The sequence below is a fragment of the Lithobates pipiens genome, unplaced genomic scaffold (genome assembly GCF_037356315.1).
Source record: "Lithobates pipiens isolate NorthernLeopardFrog02 unplaced genomic scaffold, aLitPip1_a1.2 Scaffold_1, whole genome shotgun sequence".
In the NCBI taxonomy this organism is placed as follows: Eukaryota; Metazoa; Chordata; class Amphibia; order Anura; family Ranidae; genus Lithobates; species Lithobates pipiens.
The window spans coordinates 118,332,427-118,356,444 of NW_027507685.1; positions in this window are offsets into that span (position 1 = coordinate 118,332,427).

The window sequence follows — 24,018 nt, forward strand, 5'->3', positions numbered from 1 at the left end:
TGTGAAATGCTGATTAGTGAGGGGTGTACAACTGGGCACACAAATTACAATCTGATTGTACAACATACAAGTGTAATTAGATTGTAAACTCTAACAAGCAGGCCCTCTGATTCCATTTATATTGAATTGTAATGTAATTGTACTGTCTGCCTTACTTTTGTAAAGCGCTGCACAAACTGTCGGCGCTATACAAATCCTGTATAATAATAATAATAATTATGGCCATACAGATAACGATCTGTTCAGATGATTCTTCACAGAATTGGATAAGATCATGGGATCTATGGATTATCAAAATGACACATGCTTTGTCATCACTCTGATTAGTGTGGATTGGAAATTCTTTTTTTAGGAAAATTGGATAATCTGATATTGTTAAAGCGGCGTTGAAATCAATAATTGAAAAAATGCTGACAGGCTGGGTGTTTATAACAGAAGAGTCCCTATGCAGCTTAGACCACATTTATGTCACCCACTCTATTCCACGATGAGCAGCCTGGCCATTGAACCCACTGGAGAGAGCAAACCTGGAAGGAACATCGAATGAAGAGGGAAGCACCTGGGACCAGCGGGAGCGGTGACAACGCAGTGCTGGAGGGCTTATTTGACAGGTCATTCTATCATAATGTGCTCATATGTGATGCATACTAATCCATTATGGCATAAACCTCCTGGGGTCCTTACAAAAAAAAGAATCAGAGTTTAATACCACTTTACGCGTATGGTGCATGGAACGATCTTTTTTCAATTTTCCAATCAAATTCTTGATAAGACAGTAAAGCTATCTAAAGTACAATTGTATATAAAATCGTTCCTTGTATGGCCACCGTTAGGGGGGAATACCTGAAATAACTGTTTTGGTAGGCATGCTCAGTACACGATTGTTGGTGAAAATAATACAATCAGAATTTAATTTGTGCTCACATTTGGGTGTAAACTTTTGACATGGGAGGTAACTAGTTGGATGTGGGTGAATTTATATTTTACCAAATTACCATGATCAGATTAACCAGAGGTTTGAATAATCCCACTTTGCCCAGTATGCGAGGGTCACCATATGACTCTGAAACGATACCAGAATCGTGGGTGTCGTTCGAGGTTCGCACAGGTCCTCTTCTAGGAATCAACCGCTGGGAGTCTCAGCTCCAAATACGGATACAGAAGAAAAAAGGTCCTATAAGCTGGAGATCACTACAAGACCCTGTGTATAGAGTGCAAAACAGCCTCAGCCCAGGTTCCAACCAACCCACACACCCAAATGTGTTTCGCCCCAACTCACCAGAGCACAGGTAGGGCGAAACATGTTGGGGTCTGGCTTGGTGTGATCAGGGGTGAGGCTGTTGCACACTCTATACACAGGGTCTTGTAGTGATGTGTGGTTTATAGGGCCTTTTTTTCTGTATGGTCACCATATAAATTATAATATTCTAGATTGACCAACTCTAGGTTATTTGAGGACCTACCTAATCTACCCAACTCTTATCCAGTCAGGCAGGCCCTTGCATTACAAAGATGATGGTAGATCTAAAGGAAATTGTACAATCAGACTGTTGTGTGCGGTGAGCTTTAGAGAACTAGTATCGGTTTCCATTGTACCCTTTACAGGGCTGCTTGAAGCACTATAGAGCACACAATCACCCTGCAGAATGACAATGCTGCAAAGGAGTACAGGACCTTCCTCAGTCCTCACTGCTACATCCACTCAAATGTGATGTTTTCTCTATTCTCTACCCACTAAGCCACTTGCTGGCTCCCTATACCCTCTGGGCTCTGGCCACCATAGTTCCTGGCTCTGCTGACACCTATCATGGTGTTTCCAGCAGAGAGAGTGTGCACCCTTCATAACAGCTATGAAACTTGTGCAGTCCTGGGAGCTCAGTTTTGGGTGGAGAGGTCCTTTATGAAAAAAAAAATTGTATTGGGAGAAATAAGATGGCTGACTTTGCTGAACGCTCCTTAAAAATGCTAGTTGCCTGACTGTCATGCCAATCCTGTGACTTCACTACTCTCACTGATCTGGTACAACCATGCAGCGCCGATGTCCTGACATCACTTGCCGAATGATTGATCCAGGTCAGTGATTCCAACAGTATCTTGTGTATTCAGGCCAGTGCAGGATTTAGAAGTATCCAGTGTCCGCAGGCTCTTTTATGTGACCACATTTTCTGAACATTCAATTTCTGCTGTATATTACCATCCTGCCTTTGAAAGCATTGTTTAACTCTGTCTGAACCCTATATTCTATCTTAAATATTCTCACCCATGCCAGGGTTGGTGTGACGCCACTAGAAAGATTACAGATCCCATCTGTTCTCTCATCTCAGCAAACAGAGATGGCGCTCCTATTGTCAGCCTGATTTGGAATTTCAGCTGGTATTCAGGCCACAAAGGGAATTCAAAGGAATACTGCAGATGGATTAACATAGGCAGAAAACTTGCAGAGGATCATCAAGCTATGTGTCGTTGGAAGTTTTCATTTTCATTCTGCTAAAGATTACTCCCCCCCCCCCCCCCAAGGGAGGGGCAAATATTGGATGAAGCCTCATTGTTTGGAACGGCTACTTTTCTCTGTAATACGCACAGAAGTTTTTTCGCTTTTTTTTTAAGAAGGGTTTAATTTCCTGTTAAAAGGGACCAAAACTTTGTGGAAATATTTTTTCATCCAAACGGTGAATCCAAAAAACAAAAAGCAGACCCGGAGAAATAGCCTTTTGTTATTGCACTTTTATTACTGAAATTCGGGTTTTGTCGAGGTCTCCTATAATAACAAGAAAAAGGAAATTGCACGCAGATGTTTTGAGATATATATATATATAATAAAACAATCTGAAATATATTAGTATAATTATAATACATAAATTACTATATACACTACCCTATATACACACTCACCGGCCACTTTATTAGGTACACCGTGCTAGTACCGGGTTGAACCCCCTTTTGCCTTCAGAACTGTCTTAATTCTTCTTGATTAGTGATGGACGAACTTCCGACGGGACGTTTCGCGAACGCGAAACGCGAACGGACACAAACGTTCGCGAAAACGACCGTTCGCCGCGGGCTCCATTGACTTCAATGGGAGGCGAATTTCGCAAACCTTTAGGTCGAATTTGCGGCCACGGGGTAATTATTAGGGGGTAGCACGTAGTCCCACCACCTGGACAATAGCATAATACATGTATGAGGTGAATTTGGGATCGATAACTACAAGCATTTTTTTTTTATTTGGGAAATTGTTCTGACAATTCAGGACTATGGAGCTAATGAAGGCAATGGAGGAGAGGGAAGGTCAGGGACCAGGGTAGGCAAACAAGAGGGTGCAGGAGATACAGAGCACTGACAGCAGCACCGTAATACAGAGCACTGACATCAGCACCGTGACATACAGCGCTGACAGCAGCTCCGTGACATACAGCGCTGACAGCAGCTCCGTGACATACAGCGCTGACAGCAGCTCCGTGACATACAGCGCTGACAGCAGCTCCGTGACATACAGCGCTGACAGCAGCTCCGTGACATACAGCGTTGACAGCAGCACCGTGACATACAGCGCTGACAGCAGCTCCGTGACATACAGCGCTGACAGCAGCTCCGTGACATACAGCGCTGACAGCAGCTCCGTGACATACAGCACTGACAGCAGCTCCGTGACATACAGCGCTGACAGCAGCTCCGTGACATACAGCGCTGACAGCAGCACCGTGACATACAGCGCTGACAGCAGCTCCGTGACATACAGCGCTGACAGCAGCTCCGTGACATACAGCGCTGACAGCAGCTCCGTGACATACAGCGCTGACAGCAGCTCCGTGACATACAGCGCTGACAGCAGCTCCGTGACATACAGCGCTGACAGCAGCTCCGTGACATACAGCGCTGACAGCAGCTCCGTGACATACAGCGCTGACAGCAGCTCCGTGACATACAGCGCTGACAGCAGCTCCGTGACATACAGCGCTGACAGCAGCTCCGTGACATACAGCGCTGACAGCAGCACCGTAAGCAGCCCCAGGAGGAAGTCAGCACAGCACAGGGATGGTGTGATCCCCTCATAATAAGAACCCCCAGGAGGAAGTCAGCACAGCACAGGGATGGTGGGAGCCCCTCATAATAAGAACACCCAGGAGGAAGTCAGCACAGCACAGGGATGGTGGGAACCCCTCATAATAAGCAGCCCCAGTAGAAATATGACACCGCTCAACCTCTTCAAAGAGGAGGGTAGGGGCATATAGTACGGTGTGCTTTTTTGGGTCAGGGAAGTGAGCCAAATGAATTAAGAAGGTCTGTGTGCTTGATTCCAAAAATTGTTTATAGACATATACATGGTCTACTGATCACATGTGTTGAATTCCTCCGAGATCCATGCCTCATTCATTTTTAGAAATGTGAGGTAGTTAACACTGTGGTGAGCTAGGCGAGTACGCTTATCGGTCACAATCCCCCCTGCTGCGCTGAACGTCCTTTCGGACAGGACACTGGATGAGGGGCAAGCCAACAGTTCGATTGCAAATTGGGCAAGCTCTGGCCAGAGGTCAAGCCTGCCCACCCAGTAGTCTAGGGGTTCATCACTCCTCAGAGCGTCCACATCGGCCGTTAACCCAATGTAGTCGGACACCTGACGGTCTAGGCGTTCCCTGATGCTGGATCCGGATGACACCTGTCGATGGGTCGGCTGAAAGAATGACCTCATATCCGAAGTCACCAACACATCTTCAAACCGGCCTCTTCTTGCAGGCGCTGTTGGATTGGTACCCGCAAATCCTTCTCTGGGAGTGGGAATTGCTCCTCTGCCAGCGCACGCAAAAGCAGAATGCAGCATTTCTCGAAGCAAGGCCTGGAAGTGCTGCATTCTGACAGCCCTCTGCGACGGCGGTAACATTTCCGCCATTTTGTGTTTGTACCGGGGGTCTAAGTACGTTGCCACCCAGTACTGGTCCTTGACCCTCATGCTTTTTATACGGGGGTCCCTATTAAAACACTGGAGCATGAAGGCCCCCATTTGCACTAAAGTGGAAGCGGTGTGGTGGCCTGGCTCCTGCTCATCATCCAGGATAATGTCGTCCTCTTCATTCTCCTCTCCCCATCCTCGCACAACAGGGATCCCAGAAAGGTTTAAAGCATGCTCTTCTTGCTCCTGCTCATCCGCCCCGGCACCATCCTCCTCTGACTCCTCATCAGACTCCTGTTGTTGACTTGTCTCAGATAGAGTAGCCCCCCCTGGGAATTCATCCAGCATTGCGACTTCCTCATCTTCCCGCTCCTGCTCCTCCACAGCCTGATCAATGACACGACGCAATGCACGCTCCAGAAAGAAGGCATAAGGTACCATGTCACTGATGGCGCCATGGCTGCGACTGACCAGTTTGGTGATCTCCTCAAATGGCCGCAGAAGTCTGCATGTGTCGCGCATGAGCAGCCACTGGCGCGGTGAAAAAAAACCCAGCTCCCCAGAACCGTTTCTTTCGCAGAGTTCATACAGGTAGACGTTAACTGCACGTTTCTGCTGGAGCAGCCTATCAAGCATATAGAAGGTTGAGTTCCATCGCGTCGGGCAATCGCAAATAAGACGTCTGACCGGCAGATGGTGTCGCCGCTGAATGTCAGCAAGGCGAGCCATGGCCGTGTAAGATCTTCTGAAATGGGCCGAGATTTTCCTTGCCTGCCGCAAGATGTCCTGGACCCCAGGGTATTTGACAAGGAATCGCTGCACGACCAAGTTTAAGACGTGTGCCATGCACGGCACGTGCGTGATTTTGCCCTGTTTCAATGCGCTAAGCAGATTGGCACCGTTGTCACACACCACTTTACCAACTGTCAAATTGAGCGGTGTTAGCCACTCATCTGCCTGTGAACGCAAAGCTGAAAGGAGTGCCGGGCCAGTGTGGCTCTTTGCTTCCAGGCACAACAGACGCAGCACGGCATGGCAACGTCTCACCTGGCATGTGGAATAGGTTCTGGGGAGCTTGGGCGGTGCAGTGGAAGAGACGCTAGCAGCGGAAAAGGAGGAGGCAGCTGAGGAGGAGAGGGAGGAGGATGGAGTAGGAGGAGGAGAAGAAGAGTCAGGCCTGCATGCAATCCGTGGCGGTAAAACCAAATCTACACGGGTGCCACGGGTTACATGCTTGACGGCCGTCAGAAGGTTCACCCAGTGGGCAGTAAAACTGATATACCTTCCCTGCCCGTGTTTGCTAGACCACGTGTCTGTGGTCAGATGTATCTTGGCACCGACACTGTGTGCCAGAGATACATTCACTTGCCGCTGAACATGGCCATATAGCTCTGGGATGCCCTTCTCTGAGAAATACTTCCTTCCTGGGACCTTCCATTGTGGTGTTCCAATGGCCACAAATTTGCGAAAGGCCTCCGAGTCCACCAGTTTATATGGCAGTAGTTGGCGGGCTATGAGTTCTGACAAGCCAGCCGCCAACCGTTGGGCAAGAGGGTTATCCGGCGTCATCATTTTTTTACGCTCAAACATTAGGCCCACGGAAGCCTGCCTTTTTGCAGAAAAATGTGAGCTTGGCGTGATGGAAGGTGGAGTGGAGGACAATTGTGAGGAGAGAGGAGAAGGAGAAGTAGAAGACGAGGCTGGACGGTGAGAGCCTGCAGTGTGGCTTTGTGTGTTCCGTTGCTCCCACTGGGCTCGGTGATGGCTGCTCATGTGCCTTCTTAAGGCGGTCGTCCCTAGGTGAGTATTGGGCTTACCGCGACTAACGCGTTGACTGCAAAGATTGCAGATGGCAACGCTATTGTCAGCAGCGGACACGTTAAAAAAAGCCCACACTGCGGAGCCATGTGCCGGTGTCCTGGGAGCGCCAGATGTGACCGTACATGGTCGATGACTCGCTCCTGATACATTTGCAGTCTGCTTTGTCCCTGCTGTGCAATGTAAGTCATTGCTGCTTCTCCTCCCTATCTGCTGGTCCATATCTCCCTCTGAACTCCCCTCCTCTTCCTCTCTTGTGGGCACCCACGTGACATCACTAGACACGTCATCATCAACGTCACCTTCCCCACCGCTATAAGTAGAGTAGGCAGCAACACCGGGGACCAACCTCCTCCTTGGGCTGATCTGGGTACTGGCGTCAGACTGCTGAGTAGCGCTTGTTGCTACCTCCTCTTCCTGATCCAATACCAAGAGTGGCTGCGCATCAGAAATGTCCTCTTGATATGGATCGGAAAATAATTCCAGTGACTCAAGCGGAAGGTATGTGGTGGTGGTGGTGGTGGTCGTGTTGTTGGTGGTAGTGTCTTTGGGGGTGCACATAGCAGAGAGTGAAGAAGAGGGTGCAGATCGAGAGGATGAGGAGGGTGCAGAAGAGTAAGGCTGAGCGAGCCACTCAACCAAGTCTGGTGCATCCTTTAAAGTAATTGAACGCACCTTCTGCAACTTCCCACTTTGGCTCAAGCCTGTTGCTCCTGCCCTACCCCTACCACCCCTGCGGAAGGGCCTGCCTCTTCCTCTGCATGTCATTTTTTAAATGACCCTGTGACAAAACTCTTAGTCCCTATACCGCTGAAGGACTGCTGCAGTATAGGTGAGCGGTCAGCAGTGGTGCACGTCAACCCTATCTATTGTGGACCTATAGCGGTCCTTACAGAACAGCAGACTGTACCGCACTCAAGCCTATGTACCGTAGCACCCTATACCAAGTTACCAGTCCTTATAAGAACTTTTGTGGACCAAGCAGGTTGTGTATTAGTGTTTAGCAGACTGTACGTCAGTCCCTATACCGCTGAAGGACTGCTGCAGTATAGGGCAGCGGTCAGCAGTGGTGCACGTCAACCCTATCTATTGTGGACCGATAGCGGTCCTTACAGAACAGCAGACTGTACCGCACTCAAGCCTATGTACCGTAGCACCCTATACCAAGTTACCAGTCCTTATAAGAACTTTTGTGGACCAAGCAGGTTGTGTGTTAGTGTTTAGCAGACTGTGCGTCAGTCCCTATACCGCTGAAGGACTGCTGCAGTATAGGGCAGCGGTCAGCAGTAGTGCACGGCAACCCTATGTATTGTGGACCGATAGCGGTCCTTACAGAACAGCAGACTGTAACGCACTCAGGCCTATGTACCGTAGCACCCTATACCAAGTTACCAGTCCTTATAAGAACTTTTGTGGACCAAGCAGGTTGTGTGTTAGTGATTAGCAGACTGTACGTCAGTCCCTATACCAATGAAGGACTGCTGCAGTATAGGGCAGCGGTCAGCAGTAGTGCACGGCAACCCTATGTATTGTGGACCGATAGCGGTCCTTACAGAACAGCAGACTGTAACGCACTCAGGCCTATGTACCGTAGCACCCTATACCAAGTTACCAGTCCTTATAAAAACTTTTGTGGACCAAGCAGGTTGTGTGTTAGTGTTTAGCAGACTGTGCGTCAGTCCCTATACCGCTGAAGGACTGCTGCAGTATAGGGCAGCGGTCAGCAGTGGTGCACGTCAACCCTATCTATTGTGGACCGATAGCGGTCCTTACAGAACAGCAGACTGTACCGCACTCAAGCCTATGTACCGTAGCACCCTATACCAAGTTACCAGTCCTTATAAGAACTTTTGTGGAACAAGCAGGTTGTGTGTTAGTGATTAGCAGACTGTACGTCAGTCCCTATACCAATGAAGGACTGCTGCAGTATAGGGCAGCGGTCAGCAGTAGTGCACGGCAACCCTATGTATTGTGGACCGATAGCGGTCCTTACAGAACAGCAGACTGTACTGCACTCAGGCCTATGTACCGTAGCACCCTATACCAAGTTACCAGTCCTTATAAAAACTTTTGTGGACCAAGCAGGTTGTGTGTTAGTGTTTAGCAGACTGTGCGTCAGTCCCTATACCGCTGAAGGACTGCTGCAGTATAGGGCAGCGGTCAGCAGTAGTGCACGGCAACCCTATGTATTGTGGACCGATAGCGGTCCTTACAGAACAGCAGACTGTAACGCACTCAGGCCTATGTACCGTAGCACCCTATACCAAGTTACCAGTCCTTATAAGAACTTTTGTGGACCAAGCAGGTTGTGTGTTAGTGATTAGCAGACTGTACGTCAGTCCCTATACCAATGAAGGACTGCTGCAGTATAGGGCAGCGGTCAGCAGTAGTGCACGGCAACCCTATGTATTGTGGACCGATAGCGGTCCTTACAGAACAGCAGACTGTAACGCACTCAGGCCTATGTACCGTAGCACCCTATACCAAGTTACCAGTCCTTATAAAAACTTTTGTGGACCAAGCAGGTTGTGTGTTAGTGTTTAGCAGACTGTGCGTCAGTCCCTATACCGCTGAAGGACTGCTGCAGTATAGGGCAGCGGTCAGCAGTAGTGCACGGCAACCCTATGTATTGTGGACCGATAGCGGTCCTTACAGAACAGCAGACTGTAACGCACTCAGGCCTATGTACCGTAGCACCCTATACCAAGTTACCAGTCCTTATAAGAACTTTTGTGGACCAAGCAGGTTGTGTGTTAGTGATTAGCAGACTGTACGTCAGTCCCTATACCAATGAAGGACTGCTGCAGTATAGGGCAGCGGTCAGCAGTAGTGCACGGCAACCCTATGTATTGTGGACCGATAGCGGTCCTTACAGAACAGCAGACTGTAACGCACTCAGGCCTATGTACCGTAGCACCCTATACCAAGTTACCAGTCCTTATAAGAACTTTTGTGGAACAAGCAGGTTGTGTGTTAGTGATTAGCAGACTGTACGTCAGTCCCTATACCAATGAAGGACTGCTGCAGTATAGGGCAGCGGTCAGCAGTAGTGCACGGCAACCCTATGTATTGTGGACCGATAGCGGTCCTTACAGAACAGCAGACTGTAACGCACTCAGGCCTATGTACCGTAGCACCCTATACCAAGTTACCAGTCCTTATAAGAACTTTTGTGGACCAAGCAGGTTGTGTGTTAGTGATTAGCAGACTGTACGTCAGTCCCTATACCAATGAAGGACTGCTGCAGTATAGGGCAGCGGTCAGCAGTAGTGCACGGCAACCCTATGTATTGTGGACCGATAGCGGTCCTTACAGAACAGCAGACTGTACTGCACTCAGGCCTATGTACCGTAGCACCCTATACCAAGTTACCAGTCCTTATAAAAACTTTTGTGGACCAAGCAGGTTGTGTGTTAGTGTTTAGCAGACTGTGCGTCAGTCCCTATACCGCTGAAGGACTGCTGCAGTATAGGGCAGCGGTCAGCAGTAGTGCACGGCAACCCTATGTATTGTGGACCGATAGCGGTCCTTACAGAACAGCAGACTGTAACGCACTCAGGCCTATGTACCGTAGCACCCTATACCAAGTTACCAGTCCTTATAAGAACTTTTGTGGACCAAGCAGGTTGTGTGTTAGTGATTAGCAGACTGTACGTCAGTCCCTATACCAATGAAGGACTGCTGCAGTATAGGGCAGCGGTCAGCAGTAGTGCACGGCAACCCTATGTATTGTGGACCGATAGCGGTCCTTACAGAACAGCAGACTGTACCGCACCCAAGCCTATGTACCGTAGCACCCTAGACAGACCAAGTTACCAGTCCTGATAAAGAGCTTTGTGGAACAAGTGAGTTGTGAATGATTAGCAGACTGCAGCAGAAGGGCAGCAGTCAAGTATAATATTCTTTCTATATTTGGAAGAAAGAATATTATACGTGTACAAGCCTATTACCGTACCACTGATACCAGTCCTGAAAAGAACCTTTGTGGAACTAATAGTAACAGCAAGTCTTTAAAATTATCCTCACTGCCTGACACACTGCTTCCTGCCTGTCCCTATACAAATTGGCAAAAAAGAGTAGGCTGGAACGATTAGCTGGAACAGCTCTTTTGTGGACCTGATAGTAACAGCTAATGATGATGATGATGATGATGATGAAGAAAGACTAATCTGGCTGAGCTGTCCCTAAAATAGCAGCATACAGCGCTCTGTCCCTTTATCTAAACTGACAAAAGAAACTCAGGCTGCTGACCTAACACCTATACCAGTCCTGAAAAGAACTTTTGTGTACCAAATAGCTAGCGTTTTCTCTGTCCCTACTCCACACAGGATCCTTTCCCTACAGTGACAGAAGAAAGAATGTAAAATGGCCACCGGATCGGGTGTATTTATAGGTTAGGGGGAATGTCCAAGTGTCCATGAGCTGTCATGTCTCAATTGGTTGTCCTGTAACACATGATAAACGTGTCACGAAAGGTTAAAGTTCTTGTATACATTAAACACGTAAGTCCGCCGGGGCGAACGACGGAAAAAGGCGTTCGAACCCGCGGACGGCGAAAGTCGGAAATTCGCCGCGAAACGACCGCCGGGCGAACCGTTCGGCCATCACTATTCTTGATATAGATTCAACAAAGTGTTGGAAATATTTCTCAGAGATTTTGGTTCATATTTACATGTTAGCATCACGCAGTTGCTGCAGATTTGTCGGCTGCTGTCAGAAACCATGAATCAGATCGAGATAGAAGTACAGTTAAATCACACTTGTTTAATAATAAAAGTAAATAGAACCAATGTAGTCAAAACATAGCCAAAGTTCGGTGATTGGACAGTCAGACATGCCAGAAAGTCAGAAAGCCAGGAATTAGCGTAGTGGAACAGCAAGCTGGATTTGGAGCGAGAAGGAACGTCAGCCAAGCAAGTCTTTAACAGGAATGCAGGAGAAAGTCTCTGTGATGTTGACCAAGGTGAAGGCAGAGATCATCTGGGCTGGACGACTAAAGTAAGCAGGACTGACGAGCAGGATATCATCAACAGGTGAGTCACTGTGGAGATAGGAGCTGACAATTAGCCAACGGCTGAGCAGCCAGCTCAGACAAGGAAGGGCTGAGCCCAGCCCTGACAGCTGCACATCCATGATGCAAATCCCCCATTCCACCACATTCCAAAGGTGCTGTATTGGATTGAGATCTGATGACTGTGGACTGTGCTGTGTAATCTGCTTTAAGGGCCCAGGATCTGTATTACACTTTAAGGTGAAAAACCCTCTATAGTGCAGCAAATCCCCCCCCCCCCCCCCCCAGAGCCCGGTCTTTCCAGCTCCATGAATAGGCATACCAGCTCCAGATGGTGTCTTGGGTCCTGATTGGATAGATTGATAGCAGCGCAGCCATTGGCTCCCAAATCCAATGATGGGGGAGCCGGGGGGCGGGGCCAAGTCCTCCTGTCTGTGTCAATAGATACATGAGCAGGACCACGCCCACACGAGTGCTCCGAGGGGCAACAGGGCACTCGGGAAGAGGAGGAGCCAGGAGCACTGCTCAGAAGAGGAGAATGGGGCCACTCTGTGCAAAACCAACTGCACAGAGGAGGAAAGTATGACGTTTGTTTAAAAAACAAACAAACAAAAAAAAAAAACGAAGGTTTAGTTATCCTTTAAATGACTTTGAACGTGGTTGTTGGTGCCAGACAGGGATGAGCCGAACACCCCCCGGTTCGGTTCGCACCAGAACTTGCGAACGACCCCCGCGTTCGGCACGAACGTTAGAACCCCATTGAAGTCTATGGGACTCGAACGTTCGAATTGGAAAGTGCTAATTTTAACGGCTAATATGCAAGATAGTGTGCTAAAAAGGGTTTGGCGATCTGCCTCCTGCCTCAGGGGACATGGGTCACTGCAAAAAAAAGTTTTAAAGACTACCGTTTTGGCGGGAGCACTGATTTTAATGACGATTAAAGTGAAAAAAAAAAAGTGAAATATTCCTTTAAATATGGTGCCTGGGGGGTGTCTATAGTATGCCTGTGAAGTGCCACGTGTTTCCCGTGTTTAGAACAGTCCCTGCACAAAATGACATTAAACGGAAATAACACCATTTAAAACTGCTTGCGGTTTTAATGTTATATCTGGTTCCTGTAATATGGTTGAAAATCATTCAGAAAAATGGCATGGGTAGCCCTCCCTGCCCATTACCAGCCTATTTGGGTCTTGTACGCATATTAAGGGGAACCCCGTACCCATATTAAAAAAAGGAAATGCGTGTGGCCCCCAGGCCCTATATACTCAGAACAGCAGTATACAGGCGGTGCAAACAAGACAGGGACTGTGTAGGTTTGTTGTGTTAAGTTGAATCTGTTTGTCATTTTCAAGCGGTACATTTTTAAAGTGTAGCTCCAGTCAAAAAAAATATCTTTAAGCTTTTTGGAAAACATAGGGAAGGGTTATCACCCCTGTATAATTTGTTTTGTCGTCCATCTTTTTTCATCTCACTTGCTGTTGTCTCCTTCCGTTTGCAAGTAGGAGATGTTTGTAAATTGGATGTTTGAAAGTAGGGGCCTGCCCTATATGCTCTGCAGAAATGGCGGAACAAGGTGTTGGTTTTGCAACAACATTGTAAGCCCTCAAAGTGACTCTTGGTGGCCGCTGGAGCGCCCTGCTGTGAACGATTATATCAAGAATTGTAATTACATGCCATTGTTGAACAGTGGTAGAAAAATTGACCTTTGGTGGTTGTGGTGCTGGTGCCACAACACTATAAGTCCTCACAGTTACTCTGGGTGGGCACAGGAAGGGGCCCTCCTGTGAAATATTATATCAAGAATTGTAATTACATGTCCCTGTTAAACAGGGGCAGAAAAATTGGGCCTTAGGCACTGGTGCCATCACACTGCAACCTCTGCCATACACTCTAGTTTTATTGCAGGAATTAGCCCTGCTGCAAAGCATTGCATCAAAAATTGTACTTAAACGCCCCTGTTAAACAGGGGCAGAAAAATTGGGCCTTAGGCACTGGTGCCATCACACTGCAACCTCTGCCATACACTCTAGTTTTATTGCAGGAATTAGCCCTGCTGCAAAGCATTGCATCAAAAATTGTACTTAAACGCCCCTGTTAAACAGGGGCAGAAAAATTGGGCCTTAGGCACTGGTGCCATCACACTGCAACCTCTGCCATACACTCTAGTTTTATTGCAGGAATTAGCCCTGCTGCAAAGCATTGCATCAAAAATTGTACTTAAACGCCCCTGTTAAACAGGGGCAGAAAAATTGGGCCTTAGGCACTGGTGCCATCACACTGCAACCTCTGCCATACACTCTAGTTTTTTTGCAGGAATTAGCCCTGCTGCAAAGCATTGCTTCAAAAATTGTACTTAAACGCCCCTGTTAAACAGGGGCAGAAAAATTGGGCCTTAGGCACTGGTGCCATCACACTGCAACCTCTGCCATACACTCTAGTTTTATTGCAGGAATTAGCCCTGCTGCAAAGCATTGCATCAAAAATTGTACTTAAACGCCCCTGTTAAACAGGGGCAGAAAAATTGGGCCTTAGGCACTGGTGCCATCACACTGCAACCTCTGCCATACACTCTAGTTTTTTTGCAGGAATTAGCCCTGCTGCAAAGCATTGCATCAAAAATTGTACTTAAACGCCCCTGTTAAACAGGGGCAGAAAAATTGGGCCTTAGGCACTGGTGCCATCACACTGCAACCTCTGCCATACACTCTAGTTTTTTTGCAGGAATTAGCCCTGCTGCAAAGCATTGCATCAAAAATTGTACTTAAACACCCCTGTTAAACAGGGGCAGAAAAATTGGGCTGCTGGCATCACCCAGAACCAAAAATGTTCTTCCAACATATCAGCGGAGGAGGAAGAGGATAGACAATCAACATAACAGGACAGTCACTCAGCATCAGCATAGGCAGTCTTGAAGGGATGTGGTATTTCAAAAAAAATTATTCGGTTACATCAGCTTCAGGTGCTTGGTAGCTGTGGGTGATCCAAGACTGATTCATCTTGATGAAGGTCAGTCGATCAACTGATTCGGTGGACAGGCGCACCCTGTGATCGGTAACGAAGCCACCAGCAGCACTGAAGGTGCGTTCCGAAAGAACACTGGATGCAGGACAGGCCAGGAGCTCAATTGCATACTGTGCAAGCTCTGGCCAGTGATCCATCCTCAAGACCCAGTAAGCCAGAGGATTTTCAGTGGGAAAGGTGTCCAAGTCTGACCTTGCCCCTAGGTATTCCTGCACCATGTAAATTAGACGCTGGCGATGGGTGCTGGAACCAATCATACCTTGGGGCTGCGGACTAAAAAATTGTCTGAACGCATCAGTCAGACGGCCACCTTCTCCACCGCTCCTTCTGACTGATGCCTCAGCAACACGTTGTCCAGGACCAGGAGTTTGTGACCTCCCAGTCTCTGGGAACGCGTTGCACAGAGCTTTCTGCAAGGCCTCCCGGAGATGTCTCATCCTCTGCTCCCTCTGCGATGGCAAGATAAGGTCGGCAACCTTACCCTTGTACCGTGGATCAAGGAGAGTGGCCAGCCAGTAATGGTCCCTCTCCTTGATCCGAAGAATACGAGGATCCTTCCGCAGGCTTTGCAGGATCAGGGAGGCCATGCAGCGTAGGTTAGCTGAGGCATTCGGTCCGGAGTCCTCTGGGTCACTAAGGACAACATGATCCGCAGCTACCTCCTCCCAGCCACGTACAAGTCCACGTGTTTCTTGGGACTGTAAATCATCCCTATAAGACTGCTGCTGCTGATGCTGAGTGCCAGCCTCCACCTCCATGCTGACACAATCATCCTCCTCCTCCTCTTCCTCCTCCTCACCCTCTTCCTGTGTGATGGGTGGCACAGCAGGAACACTGTCTGGATAAAGGGGGCCTTGAGAGGCAAGGAAGTCCTCCTCTTCCTGCCTCTGTTCTGCCTCAAGTGCCCTGTCCATTATTCCACGCAGCGTATGCTCCAAGAGGTGGACAAGAGGTATAGTGTCACTGATGCATGCACTGTCACTGCTCACCATCCTTGTGGCCTCCTCAAACGGTGACAGGACAGTGCATGCATCCCTGATCATGCCCCACTGGCGTGGTGAGAAAAAACCAAGCTCTCCTGACCCTGTCCTGGTGCCGTAGTCGCACAGGTACTCATTGATAGCCCTCTGCTGCGTGTGCAGCCGCTGCAGCATGGCCAATGTTGAGTTCCATCTGGTGGGCATGTCACATATAAGGCGGTTCTTGGGCAGGTTCAACTCCTTTTGGAGCTCAGCCAGCCGAGCACAGGCATTAAATGATCGGCGGAAATGCACACAGACTCTCCTGGCCTGTTTCAGGACATCCTGTAAGCCGGGGTACCTGCCCAAGAACCGCTGCACCACCAGGTTAAGGACGTGAGCTACACAGGGCACATGGGTCAGTTGTCCCTGTCGGAGGGCGGAGAGGAGGTTGGTGCCATTGTCGCAAACCACCATTCCTGGCTTAAGCTGGCGTGGCGTCAACCACCTCTCGGCCTGCCCCTGCAGAGCTGACAAAACATCCGCCCCAGTGTGGCTCCTGTCCCCCAAACAAACCAGCGCAAGCACGGCATGGCATCGTTTTGCCTGCGTACTTGCGTAGCCCCTGCAACGCCTACGGAGCACCGCTGGTTCTGAGGACAGAGCACTGGAAGAGGCCGTGGAGGAAGAAGAAGAGGAGGGGGTGGAGGAGAGAGGTGTGTCACAACCAATAGTAGCATTTTGGAGGCGTGGTGGCGGAACAACCTCCAATACTACTGCACCTTGTCCTGCATCCTTCCCAGCAGCCAGAAGAGTGACCCAATGGGCCGTGAAAGACAGGTAACGTCCCTGTCCATGCCTGCTGGACCATGAGTCAGCGGTAATATGCACCTTACCGCTGACCGCCCTGTCCAGCGAGGCAAGGACATTGCCTTCCACATGCCGGTAGAGAGCCGGAATTGCCTTCCGTGAGAAAAAGTGGCGTTTGGGGACCTGCCACTGAGGAACCGCACATTGTACAAACTCACGGAAGGGGGCCGAATCTACCAACTGAAAAGGCAGCAGTTGAAGTGCTAGCAATTTAGCCAAGCTAGCATTCAACCGCTGGGCATGTGGATGGCTGGGAGTAAATTTCTTCCGCCGGTCCAGCAGCTGGGGCAGGGACATTTGTCTGCTATAATCGGACGTGGATGTACCACTAGCAGAGTTCCCGGAAGCACTTGGCTGTGACACACCTAATTCTACACCTTCATTCCTCTCAGAGCAGGTTTCAGAGAGGACTGAAGGTCTAGTGGGGTTGGAGATGCCAGCTGATGAGGAGCAAGGAGAGGTCCGCTTTGTTCTTTGGTGTGGGTCTTTGAGGTATGCTTGCCAACGAGCTGCATGGCAGGTCAACATATGTCTGGTCAAGCATGTGGTGCCCAAGCGGCTGATGTTTTGGCCACGTGAGATACGCTTGAGACATATGTTGCAAATAGCAGCGGTGCGATCTGATGCACTCGTCTCAAAAAAGGCCCACACCAAAGAACTTTTAGAATAACGCGCAGAGGAAGCGCTCTGCGCAGAGGAAGCGCTCTGCGCAGGCGGAGCTCTGCGGTGTGATTCAGTCGGTGTGCTGCCCCTAAGCTGGCCCCCGGAGGGCATCCTGCCTCGTTGGACATGTGCCTCCTCCTCCTCCTCCTCCTCCTCCTCCCTCCTTCCAGGCACCCACGTGGAGTCAGTGCCCTCATCATCCCCTCCCTCTTCATCGCTGTAGCAAACCTGGCAGTATGCTGCAGCTTGTGGAACATTACTGCCAGATTGCTGTCCTTCTTGAGCATCCCCTCTCTCTGTGCTCACGCTACTGCCTTCCTCTAGCTGAGTGTCATCATCAGAGCCCACCAAACACTGGGCATCCTCCTGGAGCATGTACCCAACACTGTGCTCAAAGAGTTCAGGAGACTCCTCAGGAGGACGTGGTGGGTCTAGGGAAGGAGTCACTGATGATGACATTGAGAGGAGGGACGACGATGTGTTGGCAGCTGCTTTTCTACTACCCTGAGACTGGGTGAGAGAGGATGAGGAGGATGAAGAGGGCTTGGTCATCCACTCTACCAAGTCGTTGGCATGTTGCGGTTCAACATGTCCAGCTGCAGAAAAGAAGGACAAGCATGTCCCATGGCCACGTGCTGATGACAATGCACCGCGTCCCCGACCAGCACTGTTGTCTCTAGACACAGAGCCTGCTTGCCCTCTTTTATCGGCTCGCGCCTGTCTGCCTCTCCTTGCTGGCCTTCCAGACATGGTAATGGCCTGAAGGGAGTTGGGTAAAACAGTAGTTGGGTAGTTTATATTGTGCTGGAGGCACACAACACCCACTAACTCCTGCAGATGCCTTTTTTATAGAACAGCAGAGTTAAAGGGGTATATACAGATGTATACTGTGCTGTGCTGGAAGCACACACAACTTCCAATAACTCCAGCAGATGCCAATCGGGCCCAAATACAGAACAGCTATGTAGGTGGATAATAGCGGTATGTACTGGGTACAGAGCAGGCACACAGCACGCACTATCTCCTGAGTGACACTGCTGACTGCAAGCTCTATTGTTAAAGATGGACCACTAGCTATATAGGTGAGGTGAATATCACGGTGTATACTGCGGTCAGGGCACGCAGACAATAACAAGAAAACAGCAGAGTTAAAGGGGTATATACAGCTGTATACTGTGCTGTGCTGGAGGCACACACAACTTCCAATAACTCCAGCAGATGTCAATCGGGCCCAAATAGAGAACAGCTATGTACAGTGGTGTGAAAAAGTGTTTGCCCCCTTCCTCATTTCCTGTTCCTTTGCATGTTTGTCACACTTAAGTGTTTCGGAACATCAAACCAATTTAAACCATAGTCAAGGACAACACAAGTAAACACAAAATGCAATTTGTAAATGAAGGTGTTTATTATTAAAGGTGAAAAAAAATCCAAACCATCATGGCCCTGTGTGAAAAAGTGATTGCCCCCCTTGTTAAAACATACTATAACTGTGGTTGTCCACACCTGAGTTCAATTTCTCTAGCCACACCCAGGCCTGATTATTGCCACACCTGTTCACAATCAAGGCATCACTTAAATAGGAGCTGCTTGACACAGTAAGGTCCACCAGAAGATCCTTAAAAGCTACACATCATGCCGAGACCCAAAGAAATTCAGGAACAATTGAGAAAGAAAGTAATTGAGATCTATCAGTCTGGAAAGGGTTAAAAAGCCATTTCCAAAGCTTTGGGAATCCAGCGAACCACAGTGAGAGCCATTATCCACAAATGGCGAAGACATGGAACAGTGGTGAACCTTCCCAGGAGTGGCCGGCCGCCCAAAATTACCCCAAGAGCGCAGCGACGACTCATCCAAGAGGTCACAAAAGACCCCACAACAACGTCCAAGGAACTGCAGGCCTCACTTGCCTCAGTTAAGGTCAGCGTTCATGCCTCCACCATCAGGAAAAGACTGGGCAAAAATGGCCTGCATGGCAGAGTTCCAAGGAGAAAACCACTGCTGAGCAAAAAGAATATCAAAGCTCGTCTCAATTTCTCCACAACACATCTTGATGATCCCCAAGACTTTTGGGACAACATTCTGTGGACCGATGAGACAAAAGTGGAACTCTTTGGAAGGTGTGTGTCCAAGTATATCTAGCGTAGAAGGAACACTGCATTTCATAAAAAGAACATTATACCAACAGTAAAATATGGTGGTGGTAGTGTGATGGTCTGGGGCTGTTTTGCTGCTTCAGGACCTGGAAGACTTGCCGTGATAAAAGGAACTATGAATTCTGCTGTCTACCAAGAGATCCTGAAGGAGAATGTCCGACCATCTGTTCATGTACTCAAGCTGAAACGAACTTGGGTTCTGCAGCAGGACAATGATCCTAAACACACCAGCAAGTCCACCACCGAATGGCTGAAGAAAAACAAAATGAAGACTTTGGAGTGGCCTAGCCAAAGTCCTGACCTGAATCCTATTGAGATGTTGTGGTATGACCTTAAAAAGGCCGATCATGCTCGAAAACCCTCTAATGTAACTGAATTAGGACAATTCTGCAAAGATGAGTGGGCCAAAATTCCTCCAGGAAGCTGTAAAAGCCTCATTGCACGTTATCGCAAACGCTTGGTTGCAGTTGTTGCTGCTAAGGGTGGCCCAACCAGTTATTAGGTTTAGGGGGCAATCACTTTTTCACACAGGGCCATGATGGTTTGGATTTTTCTTCACCTTTAATAATAAACACCTTCATTTACAAATTGCATTTTGTGTTTACTTGTGTTGTCCTTGACTATTGTTTAAATTGGTTTGATGTTCCGAAACACTTAAGTGTGACAAACATGCAAAGGAACAGGAAATGAGGAAGGGGGCAAACACTTTTTCACACCACTGTAGGTGGATAATAGCGGTATGTACTGGGTACAGAGCAGGCACACAGCACGCACTATCTCCTGAGTGACACTGCTGACTGCAAGCTCTATTGTTAAAGATGGACCACTAGCTATATAGGTGAGGTGAATATCACGGTGTATACTGCGGTCAGGGCACGCAGACAATAACAAGAAAACAGCAGAGTTAAAGGGGTATATACAGCTGTATACTGTGCTGTGCTGGAGGCACACACAACTTCCAATAACTCCAGCAGATGTCAATCGGGCCCAAATAGAGAACAGCTATGTAGGTGGATAATAGCGGTATGTACTGGGTACAGAGCAGGCACACAGCACGCACTATCTCCTGAGTGACACTGCTGACTGCAAGCTCTATTGTTAAAGATGGACCACTAGCTATATAGGTGAGGTGAATATCACGGTGTATACTGCGGTCAGGGCACGCAGACAATAACAAGAAAACAGCAGAGTTAAAGGGGCATATACAGCTGTATACTGTGCTGTGCTGGAGGCACACACAACTTCCAATAACTCCTGCAGATGACAATCGGGCTCAAATAGAGAACAGCTATGTAGGTGTATATAGTGGTATGTACTGGGTACAGAGCACGCAGACAGCACGCACTAACACTACTGACTGCAAGCTCTATTATTAAAGCTAGATCACTAGCTATATAGGTGAGGTGAATATAGTGGTGTATACTGCGGTCAGGGCACAGACAGTAACCACTACACAAGAGCAAAATAGTAAATCAGCCAAAAACGATTGGTGTGTAACTGTGTTGAAGGTACACAGAACACCCACTGCTTCAGATGCTAACAAACACTACACGAGGCCGCCTGAAAGGCAGCTTTATATAGTGTGGGGCGTGCACTACACTGTCTGAGCTATGATTGGCCACAGGCAGGATGCCTGTGACCAACCATTGCTCTTCCCGCTACTGGCGCTGCGATTGGCCAAGCATGCGGGGTCACAGTGCATGCTTGGCCAATCGTGAGACAGCAATGCATTGCGCCATCGCAGTGCATTGTGGGCCACACGAATTTTGCCGCGAACGGCCCAAACGTTCGGAATTCGGCGAACGCACGAACGACCGATGTTCGAGTCGAACATGCGTTCGACTCGAACACGAAGCTCATCCCTAGTGCCAGACCGGCTGGTCTGAGTGTTTTAAAAAAAAGCTGATCTACTGGGATTTTCATGCATAACCATCTCTAGGATTTACAGGGAATCGTTCGAAAAAGAGAAAATATTCAGTGAGCGGCAGTTGTGTGGATAAAAAGGCCTTGTTGAGGTCAGAGGAGAATGGGCAGATTGGTTTGAGATGATAGAAAGGCAACAATAACCACTGAGTACAACCAAGGTATGCAGAATACCATCTCTGAACACACAATACATTGAACCTGGAAGCAGATGGGCTACAGCAGCAAAAGACCACACCGGGTGCCGCTCCTGCCAGCTAAGAACAGGAAGCTGAGGATACAATTCGCACAGCTTCACCAAAATTAGACAATGGAAGATTGGAACAACGTTACCTGGTCTGATGAGTCTCGATTTCAGCTGCAACATTCAGATGGTAGAGTCAGAATTTGGAGTAAACAACATGAAAGCATGGATCCATCCTGCCTTGTATCAATGGTTCAGGCTGGTGGTGTAATGGTGTGGGGAATATTTTCTTGGCACACTTTGGGCCCCTTCGTACCAATTGAGCATCGTTTAACCGCTTCAGCCCCGGAAGGTTCTACCCACTTTATGATCAGGCAATTTTTTGAGATACTGTACTGCGTCACTTTAACTGACAATTGCGTGTCGTGTGACACTGTACCCAAATAAAATTGATGTCCTTTTTTTCCCACAAATAGAGCTTTCTTTTGGTGATAATTTGATCACTGCAGTTTTTATTTTTTGCGCTATAAACAAAAAAAAGACTGACAATTTAGAAAAAAAACTATATTTTTTACTTTCTGCCATGAAACATATCCAATAAATTTTTTTTAACATTTCTTCATCAATTTAGGACAATATGTATTCTGCTACATGTTTTTTCAAAAAATCCCACTAAGCGTATATTGATTAGTTTGCACAAAAGTTATAGCGTCTACAAACTATGGGATATTTTTATGGAATTTTTTTTATGTTATTTTTTTAGTAGTAATTGTGGCGATCAGCGATTTTTAGTGGGACTGCGACATTGTACGACGCAAATGTGACACCCAACTGATACTTTTTGGAGAACCAGTAACATTATTACAGTGATCAGTGCTAAAAATATGCAGTTACTGCATAGTTGCCAACATTGTAAAAAAAAAAATCGGGACACTTTTTTGTCAGCAGGCGGAGTTGTATTATAATTAGGGTGCGGGGCATGCGGTTATAGGTGTGGCATATAAAAAAAGGTGAAAATGTAGCACGCGCAAAATATGGGCGTTGTTTACGTAAAATAGTGGGCGTGGCTTACATGGGGTCGTGGCTCCAAGGGGTGTGGTTAGAGTCTGAGATGAATGCGGGGGGAGAGGGAAAGGAGGGGGGGAGAGGGAAAGGAGGGGCAGCAGCCCCTCGATCCTACACCACAATAGCAATATGTGTTTGCCAGGGTTTAACAATCAGCAGATAAAGATACTCCAAATACCTGGTGTTAGCGCTTCAATCATCCCGGCGCCATGATTGTTATGGTGTCAGGATGATTGAAGCGCATTATTTCTATTATTACATTGTTATATGAAATTAAATCATTCAACTCACCATAATGCAGAATCACTGGGAGCCATGAGCGCGTCACTAGCCACGTTGCCTGCCACCAGATGCCATCAGGTGTCCCAAGTGGAGTCTGTCCTTACATCAGGTGCCCCATCAGAGATACCTTCCTCACATCTGTGTCCATCAGCGGAGCCCCTCCTTACATCTGGTGCCCCTCTGATATCCAGACTGCCCCCCCCCACATCTCCAGACCGGCCCCCACAGACTGGCCCCCACATCCAAAGACTGGTCCCCACATCCACAGACTGGCCCCCACATCCACAGACTGGCCCCCACATACACAGACTGGCCCCCACATACACAGACTGACCCCCCACATCCCCAGACTGGCGCCCACATACTCACTGCACGGAACTCCCCTGACAGGACATTACATCTCCTGGCCTCCAAGTGGCAGCCATCGTTGCCGCACTGACTTTGAACTGTGGCGCCGCGCACTGCTCTTTACACACACTGGGAGCGGGGGTGTGCGGCACCACAGATTCTCTATTGAAGTCCAGCTTCTTAAAAAGCTTCTTAAAAATGGCGGCCGGCGGAGACCTCTAGGGGCCGGCGGCAAAAAACGGGAAATTCAATTTCCCGGGACAAACCGAATTTCCCGGGACAAAATTAATTCGGGACAAATGTCCTAATCCTGGGAATGCCCGAAAAATTCTGGACAGTTGGCAACTATGTTACTGTACTAATGGCACTGGCAGGGAAGAGGTTAACACTAGGGGTGATCAAAGGGTTAGATGTGTCCCTGGGGGATGCTTTTTTACTGTGTGGGGGATGGACTCACTGTATGAACAGAGAGATCCGTGTTCCTGCTTAGCAAAAAAAAAAAAAACCCTTACCTTCATCCTTCCTGGAGCATGGCTGGAGGAGCATAGAGCGTGGACACCAAGCAGACAGATCAGGCATGAAAAGGTATGTGCTCTTGGCAGCCCCCGGTGGCGACTATAGGCATAGCATACATTTACTTAAAAGGAGAAAACCTACTAGAATTAGAAAAATTCTTGAGGAGTCTCCCTTACCTTATCCAGCTGCAGGGTCTGAATAACAGACCCAATCTTCACCTCTCACGGTGGGCTCCGTTAGGAAAAAACCTTCAGAGACTGGGGCCCCCTTGAATAGGGGGATCTGCAGTTCTGGGCCCGTAAGGCACCCTGCCAGGA